The sequence below is a fragment of the Eptatretus burgeri genome, chromosome 8, assembly GCF_056783735.1.
Source record: "Eptatretus burgeri isolate ZD-2024b chromosome 8, Ebu_testis_v1, whole genome shotgun sequence".
Taxonomy (NCBI): Eukaryota; Metazoa; Chordata; class Myxini; order Myxiniformes; family Myxinidae; genus Eptatretus; species Eptatretus burgeri.
In genome coordinates this window covers 18,495,738-18,521,452 of record NC_140968.1, presented here as the reverse complement: position 1 = coordinate 18,521,452, position 25,715 = coordinate 18,495,738, and the positions used below count along the sequence as shown (strand labels likewise).

Below are 25,715 nucleotides of genomic sequence, written 5' to 3'. Positions count from 1 at the left end.
CTTCGCCCCCAGGACACTGTACACACGTGTGCATCACCGAAAATAGAACGTTTACTCCAGAATAACTGTTCCTATGGCGCCGGTGGAAGCAGAGTGCCCGATCGAGGGTTGTGACTATATGGCTACACACGCAGAGGCGGCAGTGGTGGCCGCCATGTTGAGTATACACGCCACTCACGTCGCCGCCCCCAGGGCGGCGAGCTCGAATGCCAAGATGGAGAAACTCAAGCGTCCCTCCATAGCACTGGCCGGAACGGGCGAGGCCTGGTCGTACTTCATAACCCGCTGGGGCGAATACAAAACAGGTACTAAGCTTGTCGGACCTGACATAGTCGCGCAGCTACTGGAGTGCTGTGAGGAGGAGCTGAGAAAGGACCTCACTCGCGCGGCGGGTCGGAGCCTCGTGGGCAGCGATGAAGAAGACGTCCTCGCCGCCATGAAGGCGCTCGCCGTCCGGACGGAGAACACGATGGTAGCTCGAGTGGCCCTGTCTAACATGCGGCAGGGACACGAGGAGCCCGTCCGGTCGTTCCACGCCCGCATCAAGGGGCAGGCGGACACGTGCAAGTATGAAATGAAGTGCACCAAGGTGGGGTGCGATCAGGTCAACAACTTCACCGAAGAGATATTGCGCAACATGGTTGCCCGTGGCATCGCGGACCAAGCAATACAACTTGACCTACTCGGTGAGAAGAACCAGGACATGCCATTAAAGGACATGATAGAGTATATTGAGGCCAAAGAGTCTGGAAAACGCTCGGCATCGCGCCTGCTTGACACTCAGAGCACGGACGCGATCAGTAGTTCGTATCGGCGGGGAAAGCGACAGGACGTCCGCGCCAGAGTAGGAGCCAGGCCGGAAAAACGGAAGGCCAAGCCCGAAGGAGTATGCATCTACTGCGGCGAGGTGGGCCACGGCAAAACGCCTCAATGGCGCGCCAGACGCGCCGAGTGCCCCGGATACGGTAAAAAGTGCCGGAAGTGTGACCGCCAGAATCACCTCGACAAGGCGTGCCTGGGCGGCCGATCGGCAAGACCCCATCTAAGGAGACCGACGGGATGTACGACGAGCAGACGGCAGCCTTCGTCGAGCTATGCACGGTCACCATGGCCAGCACAGAGGACGAAATGCGCACGCTTCCCCTCGCTCACCACCTGTACGATGATATGTGCGATAAGTGGATGAAACGCATATCCGACCCGCAGCCATACGTCAACCTCACTCTCACCAACAAGCGCGAGGATTACAAAGCGCTGGGTTTTAACCTCCTGAAACACACCCGCGCGGTAACCCTACCCGCTATGGCAGACACGGGGTGCCAGAGCTGCCTGATCGGCATTAAAGTCGTCCAACAAATGGGCCTGAGTACCGAGGACCTCATACCTGTATCCATGACCATGAAGGCCGCAAACAACAGAGGAATTCGTATCCTCGGAGACGGGGCAGTCACATTCGCCGGTAACAGTGACGACGCGCGGAGATTGGAGACGCGCCAAATCGCGTATGTGACGGACTCTTCAGACCGCATATTCCTCTCCCGCGCGGCCTGCATGGACCTGGGAATGATCTCGGACAGATTCCCGACACTCGGAGAGGTGAATCTGACGACCTCGGAATTGTGCGACTGCCCGCGACGCGCGGAGCCGCCGACCAAGCCGACCGCACTCCCCATGCCAGCGACCGAGGCCAACAGAGAGGCACTACAGTCACATTTACTCAGGATGTATGCTCAGAGCACATTCAACACGTGCCCACACCAGCCACTACCGAGAATGACCGGCCCGCCACTACGTCCTTATGCTCAGTGAGAACGCGACACCGGTTGCCCATCACACTCCCATCTCCGTGGCCATACATTGGCAAGATGAGGTAAAAGCAGGCCTCGACCAGGACGTTCGGCTCGGCGTGTTGGAGGAAGTACCCGTCGGCACGCCGGTGACATGGTGTCACCGCATGGTAATTTGCGCGAAAAAGAATGGCAAGCCGCGACGCACCGTCGACTTTCAGGCCTTGAACAAGCATGCGTTCCGCAAGACCCACCACACCCAATCCCCGTTCCACCAGGCGAGACGCGTACCTAACGGGAAGCGCAAGACAGTATTCGACGCATGGAACGGTTACCATAGCGTCCGCCTACACGAGGCCCACCGCCACAAGACGACCTTCATCACTCCATGGGGGCGCTACCGGTACCTATCTGCCCCACAAGGGTATATGGCATCGGGGGACGGTTACTCACGACGATACGATGAGATCGTCGCGGACATTGGTAACAAGACCCAGTGCGTAGATGACACGCTCCTATGGTCAGACACGATTGAGGGGAGCTACTTCCAGGCGGTCCAATGGCTGGATATATGCGGCCGGAATGGAATCATCCTCAACCCGGAGAAGTTTGTCTTCAGCGCACCCACGGTGGACTTCGCGGGCTTCACCATCACCATGACCGACGTGCGACCGTGCAGCCGCTACCTGGAAGCAATCCACGATTTCCCACAACCGCGTAACATCACCGACGTCAGATCGTGGTTCGGGCTTGTCAACCAGGTGGCATACGCCTTTAGTATGGCAGAACGAATGCAGCCATTCCGGAAGCTCCTGAAAAGTGGAGAACGCTTCCAGTGGTCCATGGAGTTAGAGGACATATTCCGCGAGTCGAAAGACGTGATCGTACAAGAAATCGAACACGGTGTCCGGTGATATTTGACAAAACTAAGCCAACATGCATCGCCACGGACTGGTCGAAGGAGGGAATCGGATTCTGGTTGCTTCAAAAGCACTGCCGATGCGTGCCAGTTAGACCATTCTGCTGCACTGATGGATGGAAAATAACCCTGGTCGGCAGCAGATTTACACACGCGGCAGAATCCAGATACGCGCCCATAGAGGGCGAGGCTCTCACAGTCGCGGACGCCTTGGACAAAGCACGCTACTTCGTACTGGGCTGCGAGAACCTGATCGTTGCGGTAGACCACAAACCACTGCTGAAACTCCTTTCGGACAGAGCACTTGACGACATACCCAACCCCCGCCTCAGGAACCTCAAGGAGAAGACCCTGCGTTATCGCTTCCGCATCATACATATCCCGGGAATGAAGAACAAGGCGGCAGATGCCATGTCGCGCAGGCCAGTTGGCACCACGCGACCTCCACTCATGAACCTTCCAGATGACAATGCCACCATAGCGACCCACCTCCAACCAAGCACGCACACCGACGTCCTGTCCCTCCTACGCCAAACTGAGCCGGAGTATGACGACGACGTCGAGGACAACCTGGCATGGTGTGCCGCGGGCCTCGAATCATTGCGATCAGTAACATGGGATCGCGTCAGGGAAGCCACCAGCAGCGATGGCGATATGCACATATTGGAGGGAATGACAATGAACGGCATCCCCGACTCAAAATCGAGATGCCAGAGACAATTCGCGACTATCACCAGTACCGCGAGAACATTACATCGACAGATGGAGTGATCCTATACAAGGACCGAGTAGTCATACCACCCTCACTCCGCGGCGATGTGCTGAGCGCCCTACACGCTGCCCACCAGGGTGTATCAATGATGACCGCCCGCGCAGAATCCTCTGTATTCTGGCCAGGCATGTCGGCCGACATCAGCGCCACTCGGAAAAACTGCGAACACTGCCACCGGATGGCACCATCACAGCCTGGAGCGCCACCAACTCCACCTATTCCGGTCGTTTACCCCTTTCAGGCAGTGTGCTCGGACTTCTTTGTACACAGGGGTGCACACTACCTTGTGACGGTGGACAGATACTCGAACTGGCCGATCATCTCAAAGTCGACGGGTGGCGCCGCCGGACTCATAAACCACTTACGTCGCGCCTTCGTGACGTACGGGACACCAGAAGAGCTCGCGTCGGATGGGGGACCGGAGTTCACCTCCACCGAGACCAGGTCATTCCTGCACAGATGGGGCGTACACCACCGCTTGTCATCGGTGGCCTTCCCTCACAGCAACTGTCGCGCGGAGATTGGAGTTAAGACAATGAAACGACTTATCACGGACAACACCAGCCCGCAGGGAGAACTTGACACTGACGCTGTGCAGAGAGCGATACTACAATATCGTAACACGCCTGACCCTGACACGAAGATCTCCCCGGCCGCCCGATACGCGATTTCATCCCAATTATAGCCGGGAAGTACAGACCGCACGACACTTGGCATGAGACCCTGAAAGCGAGGGAGGAGGCCCTCCGCAAACGTCATATCCGCACAGCCGACACCTGGGCAGAACACACCAAACGCCTTCCGCCACTTGCTGTAGGGGACCTAGTCCGCGTACAGAACCAGACAGGATTCCACCCAAAAAAATGGGACAAGACAGGCAGTATCGTGGAGGTACGCCAACACGACCAATACGTGATCAAGATCGATGGCTCGGGCAGAGTCACACTTCGGAACAGGAAATTCCTGCGCAAGTTTAGCCCAGTTCGCAATGACCAGCTGCCACCCCGGTCTATCTATGATGATCTAGCAACCCGCATCACTGTACCTGCACCCGTTGTAACACCGCAACTGCCTGACCTCGACAGCGAACCCGTGACATCTGCGACGCCAACGGGGCCCACGCCGGCACTGACGTCAGTATGCACACCCCGGCGCAAGACGACACCCGTTTTAGACACGCCAGCAGCACCAGGACGAGGCACACCGAGGAGCGCGATCCTTCAGACACCACCATCGGCCCCTGAAACCCCGAGAGCCCCATCCCCACTGGGGCCCGATGTGACACCACCAGCAATTGGTCAACGCCGATCCACCAGAGCGACCAGCGTGCCTGCCTGGCACAAGGACTACTCCATGGAATAGTCACACGATGGGCGATATCAACTTTTGTTCATTCATTAAACTTAATATTTTCTCAGCCTTTATCTATTAACATAATAAAGACTCGGAGGGAGATAGAGAACATTGTACTTTACGGTAATTCTACATATCGACGGTCCCCTGTGCCAGTGCGCATGCGCAGCCTGACCCGGAGCCAGGATGTTGTGGGTGTTTCAACCTGTTCAATACTTGTTTGATTATTGTCGTTCCACGCTAATAAAGTGGTCGAACAAATTGAACTCTGTTCTTATTTAGCGATCGTACTTTATGGTGACAGAATCGCTTTTAAAAACATTCATTAGCCATCTGTTAATTTCTCTACCGAAAAAGTCAAATATATATATATATATATATATATATATATATATATATATATATATATATATATATATATATATATATATATATATATATCTCTCTGTGTCTCTCTCTGTGTCTCTCTCTGTGTCTCTCTCACTCTCACTCTCTCTCTCTCTCTCTCACCAACGTTCCGAAATCGTGAGCGATCCCAAAAAGCATTTTTCAAATCTGTATACCACCTTACGTACCACATCCACTTCCGGTTATACATGAAAAAAAAACATCTTTCCTTCAATGCGTGACAACAGCGCGTTTACGTCATTACGTCTACATTGTTGTTGTTGTTGTTTTGGGGGGTTTTTTTCCCCCCGACTTTTTTTTTTTTTCCTTCACCATTCTCATCTATCTGGAACAAAAGAACCGATTTGATCGTGATATCCGATTAGATGTATTTTTATTCCTAATTCGTACGTGGCTCTCGAAACGTAGAGCGACGTTGTGTTTCCGCTTTCAATCGTAGCACGGTCATCGAGTACTGGAGCTCGGATAAACGCCCGGACTTCCCAATGCAATCGCTGAAGTAACTTGTGCCACTTGCGAGGTCACGGCGACCGCCCGCAACCAAGACGGATCGAATCTTAAACGAGGGTAGGCGACACACCACACACACCACACACCACACAGTTTACCTTTAATCTGTCCGAATGCAAAAAGTTCAATGATATTCAATCTCTTTAAATCTTGTACAATTTAATTGTTTTTTCTCTTACAATGCCGGCGATAGCTTGCCGAACCTGTTGACGAGTCAACCACTTCCAGAAAAAGTTGATCACGGCACACAAAATGCCATTTATTTAATAATTTTCCGACATTACTTGCGATAACTTACCTACTCACAAAACTCGCCCAAGGAATTTAAACCGATTCCATTATTAACCTTCAAGCTGGCCGTCCACATTGATGAATCACCCTGCTGGTGATACACCAGGACGACAATGCATTCACATCTGTCCATCGGGGAAACTGCTAATTGGGTGCGTCTCTCCGAGCTTGGCTTATATTTTCGAAGGTTTGGTGACGTGCTCTACACGTTTCCAAAAGAATTCCAGCGAAAAAAACGGACATTTTAAGATATTTGTAAAAACATTTCATCGATCGCGAGCAGGCCGATCACGTGACAGTGCAGTCGAACAGGCCGATCACGTGACACGTGCGGTCGAGCAGTCCGATCACGTGACACGTGCGGTCGAGCAGGCCGATCACGTGACACGTGCGGTCGAACAGGCCGATCACGTGACACGTGCGGTCGAACAGGCCGATCACGTGACACGTGCGGTCGAACAGGCCGATCACGTGACACGTGCGGTCGAACAGGCCGATCACGTGACACGTGCGGTCGAACAGGCCGATCACGTGACACGTGCGGTCGAACAGGCCGATCACGTGACACGTGCGGTCGAACAGGCCGATCACGTGACACGTGCGGTCGAACAGGCCGATCACGTGACACGTGCGGTCGAACAGGCCGATCACGTGACACGTGCGGTCGAACAGGCCGATCACGTGACACGTGCGGTCGAACAGGCCGATCACGTGACACGTGCGGTCGAACAGGCCGATCACGTGACACGTGCGGTCGAACAGGCCGATCACGTGACACGTGCGGTCGAACAGGCCGATCACGTGACACGTGCGGTCGAACAGGCCGATCACGTGACACGTGCGGTCGAACAGGCCGATCACGTGACACGTGCGGTCGAATAGGCCGATCACGTGACACGTGCGGTCGAACAGGCCGATCACGTGACACGTGCGGTCGAACAGGCCGATCACGTGACACGTGCGGTCGAACAGGCCGATCACGTGACACGTGCGGTCGAACAGGCCGATCACGTGACACGTGCGGTCGAACAGGCCGATCACGTGACACGTGCGGTCGAACAGGCCGATCACGTGACACGTGCGGTCGAACAGGCCGATCACGTGACACGTGCGGTCGAACAGGCCGATCACGTGACACGTGCGGTCGAACAGGCCGATCACGTGACACGTGCGGTCGAACAGGCCGATCACGTGACACGTGCGGTCGAACAGGCCGATCACGTGACACGTGCGGTCGAACAGGCCGATCACGTGACACGTGCGGTCGAACAGGCCGATCACGTGACACGTGCGGTCGAACAGGCCGATCACGTGACACGTGCGGCCGAACAGGCCGATCACGTGACACGTGCGGCCGAACAGGCCGATCACGTGACACGTGCGGCCGAACAGGCCGATCACGTGACACGTGCGGCCGAACAGGCCGATCACGTGACACGTGCGGCCGAACAGGCCGATCACGTGACACGTGCGGCCGAACAGGCCGATCACGTGACACGTGCGGCCGAACAGGCCGATCACGTGACACGTGCGGCCGAACAGGCCGATCACGGGACACGTGCGACCGATCAGGCCGATCACGTGACACGTGCGGCCGAACAGGCCGAGCACGTGACACGTGCGGCCGAACAGGCCGATCACGTGACACGTGCGGCGCGGCCGAACAGGCCGATCACGTGACACGTGCGGCCGAACAGGCCGATCACGTGACACGTGCGGCCGAACAGGCCGATCACGTGACACGTGCGGTCGAACAGGCCGATCACGTGACACGTGCGGCCGAACAGGCCGATCACGTGACACGTGCGGCCGAACAGGCCGATCACGTGACACGTGCGGCCGAACAGGCCGATCACGTGACACGTGCGGCCGAACAGGCCGATCACGTGACACGTGCGGCCGAACAGGCCGATCACGTGACACGTGCGGCCGAACAGGCCGATCACGTGACACGTGCGGCCGAACAGGCCGATCACGTGACACGTGCGGCCGAACAGGCCGATCACGTGACACGTGCGGCCGAACAGGCCGATCACGTGACACGTGCGGCCGAACAGGCCGATCACGTGACACGTGCGGCCGAACAGGCCGATCACGTGACACGTGCGGCCGAACAGGCCGATCACGTGACACGTGCGGCCGAACAGGCCGATCACGTGACACGTGCGGCCGAACAGGCCGATCACGTGACACGTGCGGCCGAACAGGCCGATCACGTGACACGTGCGGCCGAACAGGCCGATCACGTGACACGTGCGGCCGAACAGGCCGATCACGTGACACGTGCGGCCGAACAGGCCGATCACGTGACACGTGCGGCCGAACAGGCCGATCACGTGACACGTGCGGCCGAACAGGCCGATCACGTGACACGTGCGGCCGAACAGGCCGATCACGTGACACGTGCGGCCGAACAGGCCGATCACGTGACACGTGCGGCCGAACAGGCCGATCACGTGACACGTGCGGCCGAACAGGCCGATCACGTGACACGTGCGGCCGAACAGGCCGATCACGTGACACGTGCGGCCGAACAGGCCGATCACGTGACACGTGCGGCCGAACAGGCCGATCACGTGACACGTGCGGCCGAACAGGCCGATCACGTGACACGTGCGGCCGAACAGGCCGATCACGTGACACGTGCGGCCGAACAGGCCGATCACGTGACACGTGCGGGCCGAACAGGCCGATCACGTGACACGTGCGGCCGAACAGGCCGATCACGTGACACGTGCGGCCGAACAGGCCGATCACGTGACACGTGCGGCCGAACAGGCCGATCACGTGACACGTGCGGCCGAACAGGCCGATCACGTGACACGTGCGGCCGAACAGGCCGATCACGTGACACGTGCGGCCGAACAGGCCGATCACGTGACACGTGCGGCCGAACAGGCCGATCACGTGACACGTGCGGCCGAACAGGCCGATCACGTGACACGTGCGGCCGAACAGGCCGATCACGTGACACGTGCGGCCGAACAGGCCGATCACGTGACACGTGCGGCCGAACAGGCCGATCACGTGACACGTGCGGCCGAACAGGCCGATCACGTGACACGTGCGGCCGAACAGGCCGATCACGTGACACGTGCGGCCGAACAGGCCGATCACGTGACACGTGCGGCCGAACAGGCCGATCACGTGACACGTGCGGCCGAACAGGCCGATCACGTGACACGTGCGGCCGAACAGGCCGATCACGTGACACGTGCGGCCCGAACAGGCCGATCACGTGACACGTGCGGCCGAACAGGCCGATCACGTGACACGTGCGGCCGAACAGGCCGATCACGTGACACGTGCGGCCGAACAGGCCGATCACGTGACACGTGCGGCCGAACAGGCCGATCACGTGACACGTGCGGCCGAACAGGCCGATCACGTGACACGTGCGGCCGAACAGGCCGATCACGTGACACGTGCGGCCGAACAGGCCGATCACGTGACACGTGCGGCCCGAACAGGCCGATCACGTGCACACGTGCGGCCGAACAGGCCGATCACGTGACACGTGCGGCCGAACAGGCCGATCACGTGACACGTGCGGCCGAACAGGCCGATCACGTGACACGTGCGGCCGAACAGGCCGATCACGTGACACGTGCGGCCGAACAGGCCGATCACGTGACACGTGCGGCCGAACAGGCCGATCACGTGACACGTGCGGCCGAACAGGCCGATCACGTGACACGTGCGCCGAACAGGCCGATCACGTGACACGTGCGGCCGAACAGGCCGATCACGTGACACGTGCGGCCGAACAGGCCGATCACGTGACACGTGCGGCCGAACAGGCCGATCACGTGACACGTGCGGCCGAACAGGCCGATCACGTGACACGTGCGGCCGAACAGGCCGATCACGTGACACGTGCGGCCGAACAGGCCGATCACGTGACACGTGCGGCCGAACAGGCCGATCACGTGACACGTGCGGCCGAACAGGCCGATCACGTGACACGTGCGGCCGAACAGGCCGATCACGTGACACGTGCGGCCGAACAGGCCGATCACGTGACACGTGCGGCCGAACAGGCCGATCACGTGACACGTGCGGCCGAACAGGCCGATCACGTGACACGTGCGGCCGAACAGGCCGATCACGTGACACGTGCGGCCGAACAGGCCGATCACGTGACACGTGCGGCCGAACAGGCCGATCACGTGACACGTGCGGCCGAGCAGGCCGATCACGTGACACGTGCGGCCGAGCAGGCCGATCACGTGACACGTGCGGCCGAGCAGGCCGATCACGTGACACGTGCGGCCGAGCAGGCCGATCACGTGACACGTGCGGCCGAGCAGGCCGATCACGTGACACGTGCGGCCGAGCAGGCCGATCACGTGACACGTGCGGCCGAGCAGGCCGATCACGTGACACGTGCGGCCGAGCAGGCCGATCACGTGACACGTGCGGCCGAGCAGGCCGATCACGTGACACGTGCGGCCGAGCAGGCCGATCACGTGACTCGTGCGGCCGAGCAGGCCGATCACGTGACTCGAGCGGCCGAGCAGGCCGATCACGTGACTCGAGCGGCCGAGCAGGCCGATCACGTGACTCGAGCGGCCGAGCAGGCCGATCACGTGACTCGAGCGGCCGAGCAGGCCGATCACGTGACTCGAGCGGCCGAGCAGGCCGATCACGTGACTCGAGCGGCCGAGCAGGCCGATCACGTGACTCGAGCGGCCGAGCAGGCCGATCACGTGACGCGTGCGGTCGAGCAGGCCGATCACGTGACGCGTGCGGTCGAGCAGGCCGATCACGTGACGCGTGCGGTCGAGCAGGCCGATCACGTGACGCGTGCGGTCGAGCAGGCCGATCACGTGACGCGTGCGGTCGAGCAGGCCGATCACGTGACGCGTGCGGTCGAGCAGGCCGATCACGTGACGCGTGCGGTCGAGCAGGCCGATCACGTGACGCGTGCGGTCGAGCAGGCCGATCACGTGACGCGTGCGGTCGAGCAGGCCGATCCCGTGACGCGTGCGGTCGAGCAGGCCGATCCCGTGACGCGTGCGGTCGAGCAGGCCGATCCCGTGACGCGTGCGGTCGAGCAGGCCGATCCCGTGACGCGTGCGGTCGAGCAGGCCGATCCCGTGACGCGTGCGGTCGAGCAGGCCGATCCCGTGACGCGTGCGGTCGAGCAGGCCGATCCCGTGACGCGTGCGGTCGAGCAGGCCGATCCCGTGACGCGTGCGGTCGAGCAGGCCGATCCCGTGACGCGTGCGGTCGAGCAGGCCGATCCCGTGACGCGTGCGGTCGAGCAGGCCGATCCCGTGACGCGTGCGGTCGAGCAGGCCGATCCCGTGACGCGTGCGGTCGAGCAGGCCGATCCCGTGACGCGTGCGGTCGAGCAGGCCGATCCCGTGACGCGTGCGGTCGAGCAGGCCGATCCCGTGACACGTGCAGTAGAGCAGGCAGTCGTTATGTTCGACTTATCTCGCGAGGTTGAACTTTTCGGTGGTCCGATCTTTCTGTTGAATACCAACACTTTGTGGAGAAAACCATGATTTACAAGAATCTGGTAACCGGCTGCCCAAGTATCAACATCATTTGGTATTTCATAATGAGCAACCCTTCAGTGTAGTTGTTAGCAGACCATTTATTTATTATTTACCAAAAGTGATGATATCATCTCTTAACCACAACATCCTCCCAGGCCACCTACACAACACAGATCGGTTGCACAACAGATTGGTGGACGAATGTTCCTTCCTGCGTGCATTCTCAGTGAATCTTCTAAATTAACAGGGAATCGTTCCTGATTCATCTAATTTACGATTTTCCGTCACCGAACGACACATATATAACGAGCTCGTTATTGGGCATCAACACGACACAGTACACCACAATGCAGTACAGTATACTGTATACGACATCATATTTGCTGAACCTTTTAATTACAAAATATTTATATTATTTTCGGGCATTTTTTTTCATACCTTTTGAAGAGAAGGCCTGGCATACCATCTCATAATACAGTAAGTCCTCGCTTTTCGCAAGGGTTGCATTCCTGGAAAACCTTATGATAAGCGAAACTGTGTTAAACAAAACATATTTTCCCATAGAAACCAATGTGTTAAAGGGGGGATGTGTTTTTGGCTCGGAATTTTTTGGACATAAACACAAATAAACAAAACGCACTCCTCGAGTCGTGGAGACTTACCCCGAGGCTGGAGGAACGGAGTTGATTGCGGTGGATAAGTTACACTTGCGGAGTGGCAGAATCGTCCCCCTCTTCACTTGACACTGTGCTGTCACTTTCTTCACCAGCAGGCACGGTCTCTTGGCAGCTGGTTGAAGGAGCATCCTGGATGGTGGATGGAGTTGGTGCTGCATCTTTTGGCTTGAAAAATGCATGGAGAGTGGGCTGGATGGCTTTCTTTTTCTTTGCTGCATAACGTTCCTTGTAGCAACCGAGGGCATCATAAACAACACAGCTAAAATCAGTGCTCCTTTCAAGATTTGGATCTTGCTCGATAACAAATTCTGTGGCACTTTCAAACGAGCTGAGGATTTGGCTGAGGTTTTTCATGGTGAGATGCTCGGATGAAGGTGTCACAGCATCTTCTTCTTCCTCAAGAGCCCACTGCTGTTCCAACTCCATAAGATCTTCATTGTTTAAGGGTTCTGCATGAGACTCCAGTAAGTCATCCACGTCCTCTTCGTCAACCTCTTCAAACCAACCTCCTGCGCCAGGTCTACAATTTGACTTGTAATCAACGGAACATCAGCAAACCCCGTGAAATTGTGGACACACTCGGGCCACACTTTCTTTCACACAGCGTTCATTGTGGAGGCACTCGCCTCCGCCCATGAATCCTCAATGTTTTCCAAAGCCATTTTTATGTTGTATGTTCACCAAAACTCCTTGATTGATAGCTTGTCCTTATCATTTTTTTTGATAAGCTGCAGCATGGTATCCTTAACATAATAGGCTTTAAAAGCAGCAATAACTCCCTGATCCATAGGCTGTAAAAGTGAGGTAGTATTTGGTGGTAAAAATACTACCTGCACGTTTTCACACCAGTCTTCCATTTGCTGAGGATGGGCAGGAGCATTGTCTACAAGCAGCAAAGATTTGTTGTCAATGTTGTTCTCCTTGGAGATACTTCTCAACATGATTGGAGAAGTAATTGATCACGTAATCATGGGTCAATGCCCTAACAAACGACGCGCTTTTTCTTGTATCACAGCAAGAGATAAAGGCATGCGACGTTTAGTTTGATCATCTATCCACACACATAATAAACGCTCCATGTTGTGCATGGCACCATCTCTCATTCTCGTTAGTGTCGTTGCACTCGAACTGGTCGCAATCTGTGATATTTTCTTTATCTTTGCCGAACTTTGAACGATCGAATGTACAGTCGATGCAGCGATTGCATGCGCGCGGCCGATTTCCGTTGTCCCTTCACCTCGTTCATGTCTTTTAATTATATCCAATTTCACCTTCAATGTGACAGCCTTTCGTTGTCGCTTGAAACGAGGTGTGCTCGGCAAAAGACTTGCGGGTCGCTTGGGATTCATACTGGAAGGTATGCAGGCGAGCGTGAAGAGAATACATACAGTACAGCATACAGCACATGCGCAGTAAAGTGAAAGTGTGTTTATGCGCATCCTGTGTGATTGTTGTTTTTTTGCAGGCAGTTTGAAACTTTTTTTTGCGTTTTTCCTTGCAATGACATTACGATAGGCATAAAATGTTTGCGATAATTGAAAAATTGGTCATTAAAACTAAATTACGAAAAATCGAAACTACGATATGCGAACTTCCGGTTAGCGAGGACTTACTGTACTGCACACACCTTTGGCTCCATTTACCTTCCCAGAATCATGATAGCATCAATAACTCCACAATCCATCACATTTTTATTTCCTGACCCTTATTCATTTAATGAAAGATTCTGCTGTCAATTGCCCATGGTAAACCAACCTTGCACTCAAATAAAACATCCCAATTTTGTAAACGACCAATCACATACATATTATGGAGACATTGATTATTATTTTTTGTTTGTTTTTATATACCTTGTCGAGGCTTGTAGAAGAGCGAACACACAATGCACAGCAAGCGGGGCATGAGACAAGAGGGGTGGGAGTGGGAAGGACAAAACAGTGGGGAACAGCGACATTAGGAGTTCTGTGGAAAGGAGAGGGATGGGGTGGGGAACATGGGGTATACAAGATGGACATTACAGGGACTTTCAGGAAGGAAAGCAGGGAATTGAAGGAGGTGGGCTTGGGTGGATTATCGGGGGTGGGGGGTGGGGGGGGTGTGTTCCATGTCAAGTGTACACATTTTTCAGTGAAATGTTAACACAACGTCTCAGGTTTCACTCTTTTTTTGTGCAAGTGTTTGTATCCATGGTAAAACATTATGTGTCAATTTTCAGACGTGGGGGCCCATTTTAGCCCCCCCCCCAAAAATTTTTTTTGGGTGCCCCCGGTTGACACACAATCTTCCAGTGGCCATATCACAGGTTGTAGTGGTCCGATTTGGATGATCTTGGTATGAAAATGCTCGTAAAAGCGAGATCTTTCGAATCGCGTAAAGTAAAGTCACTCCGAAACAGGAATTCAAAAAGTTTTATAGTTTGGGGCGCCCTTTGACCTTGGGCCGTCGCCCCCAGCCAAACCGATGATCCTGATTTTTTTTTTATTTTTTATTTTTTTTTTTTTGTGTGAGAATACCCCTACATATACTCCAACACCTCAGCATAAATGAAAATGGGATCTCAATGGGTTCAAGTATGATGATGGTTTTATTGTTCGGGGTCCACATATTACTAATTCGTGATTCGACATTGGGCGACCTTTGCTGTCATCGTTCCAATGACGTCACCTGCTGGCAGGCGACTTTATGTCTGAAATTGACAATCATCATCTCTGGACTATTATATATATATATATATATATATATATATATATATATATATATATATATATATATATATATATATATATATATATATACAGTCAACCCCCGCTTTATCGCGGTTCACCTATCGCACCCACGGTTCATCGCGGGTTTTCCCTTGGAACGTAAATAATTTTTTCTGCGGATTCCCCCGGTACATCGCGGTAATAATATATAAAATATAAATTATTTAAGCAATAAATTATAACGCGTGGTGCTCGACCAGTCGCACAACGCACGAGACAAAGTTTCGCTTGTGAACTTCGAATATTTTCTACGTTTTTTCTCCAAGCCCCACGATGCCGCCCAAACGCCCTGCACCTTCTAAGGCTTCTGGCAAGGAACCGAAGTGCCAGAGGAAGGACCTGATGCTCCAGGAGAAGGCTAAGGTGCTCGGTATATGCCTCGGGAAGGAAAAATGTTTGCCGCCGTTGGACGAGCACTGCTGGTACCCAGCACCTCAAAACCGACCAGACCAGACGAGTCGATCTCCGGCACCTCAAACCCAATCACTGCCAAACCCACCAGACGAGTCGATCTCCGGCACCTCAAACCCAATCACTGCCAAACCGACAAGACCAGACGAGTCGATCTCCAGCACCTCAAACCCAATCACTGCAAAACCGACCAGACCAGACAAGTCGATCTCAGGCACCTCAAACCCGATCTCTCCCAAACCGACCAGACCAGACGAGTCGATTTTTTTTTTTTTGGGGGGGGGGAGGCGTCCATTCATCGCGGATTTTCACTTAGCGCGGGAAGGTTTGGAACGTAACCCCCGCGAGAAACGGGGGATTACTGTATAAATATATATGTATGTATGTGTGTGTATATATATATATATATATATATATATATATATATATATATATATATATATATATATATATATATATATATATATATATATATATATATATATATATGTCGAGATCAGGGTCTGCAATCAAGCAATGACTACACCAATCGTCGTAGAGAAGAGCTTTAATACGCACCAAAAGTGTACACGAGAGTAGAAAGGCACAGAATACCTACAGTATCCCAGCTCAGTCAAACTCTGGCCTGCAAGCAGTTTGGTTTACTTTTATATATACTTTTCCTGCTCATCTGTTTTCATGATTTCCCCAACTTCCATCAGCTTTATATTTCCTTTCTAAGATAACGTATTCTTTGAAAGTAACAACACCCCAGCACTGGTTCTCTTCTGGTCTGACAAAGCATTGATCTTTTCACTAGCAAGAAGATCTGTTATTGGTCAGGCAGATCTTTATCACAATACATATTATCGTCTCAGTCTACTGCAAAATGTTCCCTTTTGAACTATACCAAAACAGTGCTGATTTATGATTGGGCTTCTCCGAGCTCAAGGCTCAAAGAATGTTGTTACAAGGGCCAACAAGAAAGCCAGATGTTCAGCTGCGCGACACAGAGACAGAGACAGACACAGAGACAGAGAGACACAGAGACAGAGAGACAGAGAGACATAGATAGAGAGAGATAGCGACAGAGAGATAGCGACAGCCATAGCCGACTTGCTTTGATTACCAACAGTCAAAAAAACGGTAGCTTACTGAGAGCATCTTAAATGCTTTGGCTTCCTCAATTAAATGCTACATTCAATTTTTTAAGAAAAGGTAATCCTATTAAAATGGCTGCTCTCATCTTGGGAGCTGTTCAACAGCTCCACATTTGCCTCTCTGTTACTTAGAAACATAGTGGAAAAGGAACACCACAATTATAATAATTTTTAGAGATGGAATCTTGATGGAGCGGTAAGGTGGTACAAGGGAGTCTCCTCCAGAAGTGGCACACTTTTATGAGTAGCTCCAAGTGGGCCATAACGTCACGAAAGCTCCGCCCGCACTTTCTAGCTTCATAGAAAAGCCCCCCTCCACCATCCCGACCGGCCCACCAATACCCCACCCCTCTATTGAATAGTGGATACATTTCAACAATTATAACTTGAATATAGGTCATGAGGAAGCAAAAATTACCTTTCAAAAACAACTCACAGTATCCCTGGTTCCTGAGGTTGACTCAGCCTGTCATTCCACCCAGGTCGGTGAGATTATTTATTCCAATGTGTGTATCGGTGGAGGGACACTGCATCATTTGCACGAACACGTCCTTGTGACAATTGATACTAATCTGTCGCCACGTACTGCACACAACTGACGACTCGAGTCAGAACCCATCCTGACAGCAGCTGTGCCCCTGCACGTTCGAGCAGCAGTTTTGTAGCTTAATGTTCAGGGTGCCTGCAATAATTTGCCAACTCTTCGCAAAAAGCATCGTGGGATCTTTAATGTTCACGAACCGATGTTAGCAAACTTTGCAGTGCATGTGAAACACCAGGATGGCAGTTTTAGAGCTGCGTTGAGATTTGAACCGAGGCTGCACAGCTCAAAGGGCAGCCATACCTCCAGACTCTTCGGAGGTGCAGGGGGCTGTAGGGGGTTGGCACATTGTGGAATTTACTCAGGGTCCAGCACACAATGGTCTTGTCCATTTGCACATGTGTACTTGCAAACTTACAAGGCCAGGATGAACTGCTTCGAAAATTTACACAGCACCCTCGGCACGGCCGATTTCAATGCGGCCCAGATGTTGACCACACTCGTGCTTCGTACTCCATCTCGCACACCGTACAGCCCTCCCTCCTTCAAGGGCTTCACACACGGCTTACTTCGTACATTCAACCACAGATGCCAACCACAATTGATTGTAAAACCGAGCTCCTCACAATAATGATGCACCAACCGTGTTGATAATTTTCCGTGCCTCACTCGGTTAAAAAAATATATATTTCTTTTCCAAAGCTTCTCCCCGTATTCAGGCAAACTTCACGCAGCCCGACTCTCCCAAGCAAAAATCGCGCACAGCCCGCACTTCACAGCAGGGCACCAACACATTCAGCACGATAACCGCTTTTATGGTCAATTTTAATCCAAATAATTTATCCTGACAGATAGAGGCTCATATAAGGACAACAAACGTGCTCCTCTGTCCGCTTTCATACAAAAAACTTGATCGCGCCAGGCAGACGATTAATGCTCCGTGACAAGGCCCGCAATGGCCGCGTGTTCAAAGACCACGAGTCATTTCCCCCAAAAACATTTCTGCAGCTTGGATGTCATTGTTTCATTCACCGACGAGTGAAGACACAGCACGCCTCTGGGCACAGCATGTGCACTTCGACACAGCTCGCCCCCATCTTTATCCTTCCCCTCCTTCCTTCGCACCTTGGTCTCGCGTCTCTCCCCATCCACAACAAACTGCGTACATACGTTCGACCCACACATTACTCACATATACAAATCAATTTAAACATATTTCAGAACTATTTGACTCTGTATTAAATTACCTTTTATTTATTTCCAACCGTGATTAAATAATTCTCAATTTAATTCGTGTTGTATGGACTCCTGGACTTGGAGATCACAATCAAGGCTTTATTCGGCACATCTGCCACAAATTTTCCCGTTGACTCGTTTTTGAGTCGTTTAAAAAAAAAAAAAATCTCAAAGAGGAACACGACCCCCACCTTTACCATTCAGGCAAGGCGCACACATTCCTCCACTTCACAATGGGGCATCCTTCCCTCTGTGGGGACTCATTCCCTCCCACCTTCCATTTCCACACATCATTTTCACGAGCAGCCGAGCTTCGTCCGCTGTTCTTTCAGCACCTCGCTTTAAATTTCCAAATATTATCACATCAGAACTAATCTCAATTCCTGTTCTTTTAATGGATATTTTACCGATTTTGAGTTTGCTGCACTGTAACCTTCCCTTCCGCCTGCGTTTTTCCGCTACCTCCTCACCGGGAAGGCAAAAGTCGTGGCCAGCGACCTCGTACCTTCTAGGTTTGGACAGAACCTCGGTGGATTAAGGAAACCCTCAGATGGGTTACCTGGTATTCTCTCTTGATTTCCCCACTCTGTGCACTGCAGTTGCACGGGTGGGGCAAGGTGTTTTCTCAACTTATTCTTTTAATCTTAACACTCACAACTTTTCTTTTTATTTTTCCAACATTATTTATTTGTCATGCTTCTTCCTTACACATCTTACAAGCTTCAAGTTTGGTTCGGGCTTATTCACATATGCAGATCTTAACGAATCTTATTCTAGGAATGCATATGGGTACTTTTATATTCATTCATAGCATGATTCCAATTGATCACATGACCTTGGTCCATAATTTCCATTACAGCTTTATTTTCCCACTTTCCCTTGATCATTTCTAGAGTATTCTTGGACTGGTCAGTGTTTTGCCTGGGGTGGTCTCGGGTTGGGTTGGGTGTCTTTCACACCTTTCCACGAACCCTCACACTCCCTTGCACACCTTCCACGTCCTCAATCTCCCACAGAAATACCTTGTCTCTTGGAGATTTCTCAGATTACCCTCCCAGGGTTTGTACCTTGCAACCTCCCCTTTAGACACTGTTCTCCAGGGATTTCTTAGATGAGCCTGCAAGCATCAACTTCAACCTCCCCTGCGAACACTTAAACCCCTGGGGTACCCCTCTTTTGATGTGCACAAAGCTCCCTCTTTTCCCGTTCTTTTAAGATAAGTACAGATCACAAAGCGCAGCAAACCTGTATGTCCCGGTACGAGAAAAAGAGTCAGTTCTTACCTTATCTTTAAGCCGGCCGGCTGCTGTCCTCTTTTGTCTCACCAAGCAAGAAGTTCCCCTCTTTTGCTCTGTTTTTACCCCTTGCCGACTACGCCAAAATGTCGAGATCAGGGTCTGCAATCAAGCAATGACTACACCAATCGTCGTATAGAAGAGCTTTAATACACACCAAAAGTGTACACGAGAGTAGAAAGGCACAGAATACCTACAGTATCCCAGCTCAGTCAAACTCTGGCCTGCAAGCAGTTTGGTTTACTTTATATATACTTTTCCTGCTCATCTGTTTTCATGATTTCCCCAACTTCCATCAGCTTTATATTTCCTTTCTAAGATATCGTATTCTTTGAAAGTAACAACACCCCAGCACTGGTTCTCTCCTGGTCTGACAAAGCATTGATCTTTTCACTAGCAAGAAGATCTGTTATTGGTCAGGCAGATCTTTATCACAATACATATTATCGTCTCAGTCTACTGCAAAATGTTCCCTTTTGAACTATACCAAAACAGTGCTGATTTATGATTGGGCTTCTCCGAGCTCAAGGCTCAAAGAATGTTGTTACAAGGGCCAACAAGAAAGCCAGATGTTCAGCTGCGCGACAAAGAGACAGAGACAGAGACAGAGACAGAGACAGAGACAGAGACAGAGACAGAGACAGAGACAGAGACAGAGACAGAGACAGAGACAGAGACAGAGACAGAGACAGAGACAGAGACAGAGACAGAGACAGAGATATATATATATATATCCCAGGCCGATCCGAGCAGGCCGATCCCGTGACGCGTGCGGTCGAGCAGGCCGATCCCGTGACGCGTGCGGTCGAGCAGGCCGATCCCGTGACGCGTGCGGTCGAGCAGGCCGATCCCGTGACACGTGCAGTAGAGCAGGCAGTCGTTATGTTCGACTTATCTCGCGAGGTTGAACTTTTCGGTGGTCCGATCTTTCTGTTGAATACCAACACTTTGTGGAGAAAACCATGATTTACAAGAATCTGGTAACCGGCTGCCCAAGTATCAACATCATTTGGTATTTCATAATGAGCAACCCTTCAGTGTAGTTGTTAGCAGACCATTTATTTATTATTTACCAAAAGTGATGATATCATCTCTTAACCACAACATCCTCCCAGGCCACCTACACAACACAGATCGGTTGCACAACAGATTGGTGGACGAATGTTCCTTCCTGCGTGCATTCTCAGTGAATCTTCTAAATTAACAGGGAATCGTTCCTGATTCATCTAATTTACGATTTTCCGTCACCGAACGACACATATATAACGAGCTCGTTATTGGGCATCAACACGACACAGTACACCACAATGCAGTACAGTATACTGTATACGACATCATATTTGCTGAACCTTTTAATTACAAAATATTTATATTATTTTCGGGCATTTTTTTTCATACCTTTTGAAGAGAAGGCCTGGCATACCATCTCATAATACAGTAAGTCCTCGCTTTTCGCAAGGGTTGCATTCCTGGAAAACCTTATGATAAGCGAAACTGTGTTAAACAAAACATATTTTCCCATAGAAACCAATGTGTTAAAGGGGGGATGTGTTTTTGGCTCGGAATTTTTTGGACATAAACACAAATAAACAAAACGCACTCCTCGAGTCGTGGAGACTTACCCCGAGGCTGGAGGAACGGAGTTGATTGCGGTGGATAAGTTACACTTGCGGAGTGGCAGAATCGTCCCCCTCTTCACTTGACACTGTGCTGTCACTTTCTTCACCAGCAGGCACGGTCTCTTGGCAGCTGGTTGAAGGAGCATCCTGGATGGTGGATGGAGTTGGTGCTGCATCTTTTGGCTTGAAAAATGCATGGAGAGTGGGCTGGATGGCTTTCTTTTTCTTTGCTGCATAACGTTCCTTGTAGCAACCGAGGGCATCATAAACAACACAGCTAAAATCAGTGCTCCTTTCAAGATTTGGATCTTGCTCGATAACAAATTCTGTGGCACTTTCAAACGAGCTGAGGATTTGGCTGAGGTTTTTCATGGTGAGATGCTCGGATGAAGGTGTCACAGCATCTTCTTCTTCCTCAAGAGCCCACTGCTGTTCCAACTCCATAAGATCTTCATTGTTTAAGGGTTCTGCATGAGACTCCAGTAAGTCATCCACGTCCTCTTCGTCAACCTCTTCAAACCAACCTCCTGCGCCAGGTCTACAATTTGACTTGTAATCAACGGAACATCAGCAAACCCCGTGAAATTGTGGACACACTCGGGCCACACTTTCTTTCACACAGCGTTCATTGTGGAGGCACTCGCCTCCGCCCATGAATCCTCAATGTTTTCCAAAGCCATTTTTATGTTGTATGTTCACCAAAACTCCTTGATTGATAGCTTGTCCTTATCATTTTTTTTGATAAGCTGCAGCATGGTATCCTTAACATAATAGGCTTTAAAAGCAGCAATAACTCCCTGATCCATAGGCTGTAAAAGTGAGGTAGTATTTGGTGGTAAAAATACTACCTGCACGTTTTCACACCAGTCTTCCATTTGCTGAGGATGGGCAGGAGCATTGTCTACAAGCAGCAAAGATTTGTTGTCAATGTTGTTCTCCTTGGAGATACTTCTCAACATGATTGGAGAAGTAATTGATCACGTAATCATGGGTCAATGCCCTAACAAACGACGCGCTTTTTCTTGTATCACAGCAAGAGATAAAGGCATGCGACGTTTAGTTTGATCATCTATCCACACACATAATAAACGCTCCATGTTGTGCATGGCACCATCTCTCATTCTCGTTAGTGTCGTTGCACTCGAACTGGTCGCAATCTGTGATATTTTCTTTATCTTTGCCGAACTTTGAACGATCGAATGTACAGTCGATGCAGCGATTGCATGCGCGCGGCCGATTTCCGTTGTCCCTTCACCTCGTTCATGTCTTTTAATTATATCCAATTTCACCTTCAATGTGACAGCCTTTCGTTGTCGCTTGAAACGAGGTGTGCTCGGCAAAAGACTTGCGGGTCGCTTGGGATTCATACTGGAAGGTATGCAGGCGAGCGTGAAGAGAATACATACAGTACAGCATACAGCACATGCGCAGTAAAGTGAAAGTGTGTTTATGCGCATCCTGTGTGATTGTTGTTTTTTTGCAGGCAGTTTGAAACTTTTTTTTTGCGTTTTTCCTTGCAATGACATTACGATAGGCATAAAATGTTTGCGATAATTGAAAAATTGGTCATTAAAACTAAATTACGAAAAATCGAAACTACGATATGCGAACTTCCGGTTAGCGAGGACTTACTGTACTGCACACACCTTTGGCTCCATTTACCTTCCCAGAATCATGATAGCATCAATAACTCCACAATCCATCACATTTTTATTTCCTGACCCTTATTCATTTAATGAAAGATTCTGCTGTCAATTGCCCATGGTAAACCAACCTTGCACTCAAATAAAACATCCCAATTTTGTAAACGACCAATCACATACATATTATGGAGACATTGATTATTATTTTTTGTTTGTTTTTATATACCTTGTCGAGGCTTGTAGAAGAGCGAACACACAATGCACAGCAAGCGGGGCATGAGACAAGAGGGGTGGGAGTGGGAAGGACAAAACAGTGGGGAACAGCGACATTAGGAGTTCTGTGGAAAGGAGAGGGATGGGGTGGGGAACATGGGGTATACAAGATGGACATTACAGGGACTTTCAGGAAGGAAAGCAGGGAATTGAAGGAGGTGGGCTTGGGTGGATTATCGGGGGTGGGGGGTGGGGGGGGTGTGTTCCATGTCAAGTGTACACATTTTTCAGTGAAATGTTAACACAACGTCTCAGGTTTCACTCTTTTTTTGTGCAAGTGTTTGTATCCATGGTAAAACATTATGTGTCAATTTTCAGACGTGGGGGCCCATTTTAGCCCCCCCCCCCCAAAAATTTTTTGGGTGCCCCCGGTTGACACACAATCTTCCAGTGGCCATATCACAGGTTGTAGTGGTCCGATTTGGATGATCTTGGTATGAAAATGCTCGTAAAAGCGAGATCTTTCGAATCGCGTAAAGTAAAGTCACTCCGAAACAGGAATTCAAAAAGTTTTATAGTTTGGGGCGCCCTTTGACCTTGGGCCGTCGCCCCCAGCCAAACCGATGATCCTGATTTTTTTTTTATTTTTTATTTTTTATTTTTTGTGTGAGAATACCCCTACATATACTCCAACACCTCAGCATAAATGAAAATGGGATCTCAATGGGTTCAAGTATGATGATGGTTTTATTGTTCGGGGTCCACATATTACTAATTCGTGATTCGACATTGGGCGACCTTTGCTGTCATCGTTCCAATGACGTCACCTGCTGGCAGGCGACTTTATGTCTGAAATTGACAATCATCATCTCTGGACTATTATATATATATATATATATATATACAGTCAACCCCCGCTTTATCGCGGTTCACCTATCGCACCCACGGTTCATCGCGGGTTTTCCCTTGGAACGTAAATAATTTTTTCTGCGGATTCCCCCGGTACATCGCGGTAATAATATATAAAATATAAATTATTTAAGCAATAAATTATAACGCGTGGTGCTCGACCAGTCGCACAACGCACGAGACAAAGTTTCGCTTGTGAACTTCGAATATTTTCTACGTTTTTTCTCCAAGCCCCACGATGCCGCCCAAACGCCCTGCACCTTCTAAGGCTTCTGGCAAGGAACCGAAGTGCCAGAGGAAGGACCTGATGCTCCAGGAGAAGGCTAAGGTGCTCGGTATATGCCTCGGGAAGGAAAAATGTTTGCCGCCGTTGGACGAGCACTGCTGGTACCCAGCACCTCAAAACCGACCAGACCAGACGAGTCGATCTCCGGCACCTCAAACCCAATCACTGCCAAACCCACCAGACGAGTCGATCTCCGGCACCTCAAACCCAATCACTGCCAAACCGACAAGACCAGACGAGTCGATCTCCAGCACCTCAAACCCAATCACTGCAAAACCGACCAGACCAGACAAGTCGATCTCAGGCACCTCAAACCCGATCTCTCCCAAACCGACCAGACCAGACGAGTCGATTTTTTTTTTTTTTTTTGGGGGGGGGAGGCGTCCATTCATCGCGGATTTTCACTTAGCGCGGGAAGGTTTGGAACGTAACCCCCGCGAGAAACGGGGGATTACTGTATAAATATATATGTATGTATGTGTGTGTATATATATATATATATATATATATATATATATATATATATATATATATATATATATATATATATATATATATATATATATATATATATATATATGTCGAGATCAGGGTCTGCAATCAAGCAATGACTACACCAATCGTCGTAGAGAAGAGCTTTAATACGCACCAAAAGTGTACACGAGAGTAGAAAGGCACAGAATACCTACAGTATCCCAGCTCAGTCAAACTCTGGCCTGCAAGCAGTTTGGTTTACTTTTATATATACTTTTCCTGCTCATCTGTTTTCATGATTTCCCCAACTTCCATCAGCTTTATATTTCCTTTCTAAGATAACGTATTCTTTGAAAGTAACAACACCCCAGCACTGGTTCTCTTCTGGTCTGACAAAGCATTGATCTTTTCACTAGCAAGAAGATCTGTTATTGGTCAGGCAGATCTTTATCACAATACATATTATCGTCTCAGTCTACTGCAAAATGTTCCCTTTTGAACTATACCAAAACAGTGCTGATTTATGATTGGGCTTCTCCGAGCTCAAGGCTCAAAGAATGTTGTTACAAGGGCCAACAAGAAAGCCAGATGTTCAGCTGCGCGACACAGAGACAGAGACAGACACAGAGACAGAGAGACACAGAGACAGAGAGACAGAGAGACATAGATAGAGAGAGATAGCGACAGAGAGATAGCGACAGCCATAGCCGACTTGCTTTGATTACCAACAGTCAAAAAACGGTACCTTACTGAGAGCATCTTAAATGCTTTGGCTTCCTCAATTAAATGCTACATTCAATTTTTTAAGAAAAGGTAATCCTATTAAAATGGCTGCTCTCATCTTGGGAGCTGTTCAACAGCTCCACATTTGCCTCTCTGTTACTTAGAAACATAGTGGAAAAGGAACACCACAATTATAATAATTTTTAGAGATGGAATCTTGATGGAGCGGTAAGGTGG

At 50.7% G+C, this 25,715-nt stretch overlaps 1 protein-coding gene and 1 long non-coding RNA gene across 8 annotated transcripts in view; one reads left to right on the top strand and one right to left on the bottom strand.

Moving 5' to 3' along the window:
* The window catches only part of LOC147021230 (uncharacterized), a 39,990-nt gene extending 27,668 nt beyond the window's left edge, over nucleotides 1-12,322 (bottom strand). Inside the window, exon 1 of the long non-coding RNA XR_015061337.1 lies at nucleotides 12,210-12,322. This is a non-coding gene — a long non-coding RNA (uncharacterized LOC147021230). The remainder of the gene's footprint in view (nucleotides 1-12,209) is intronic.
* LOC147021229 (uncharacterized) overlaps nucleotides 5,416-25,715 on the top strand; it is a 76,843-nt gene continuing 56,543 nt past the window's right edge. For 2 of the 7 annotated variants that reach the window (XM_085893651.1, XM_085893650.1), the window contains exon 1: nucleotides 5,499-5,806. The gene's annotated coding sequence lies outside the window, so the exon portion shown is untranslated. Of the gene's footprint in view, nucleotides 5,807-12,316; nucleotides 13,322-25,715 lie in introns of those variants that run through there. The other 5 variants (XR_015061325.1, XM_085893656.1, XM_085893657.1 and 2 more) reach the window with 5 other exon arrangements.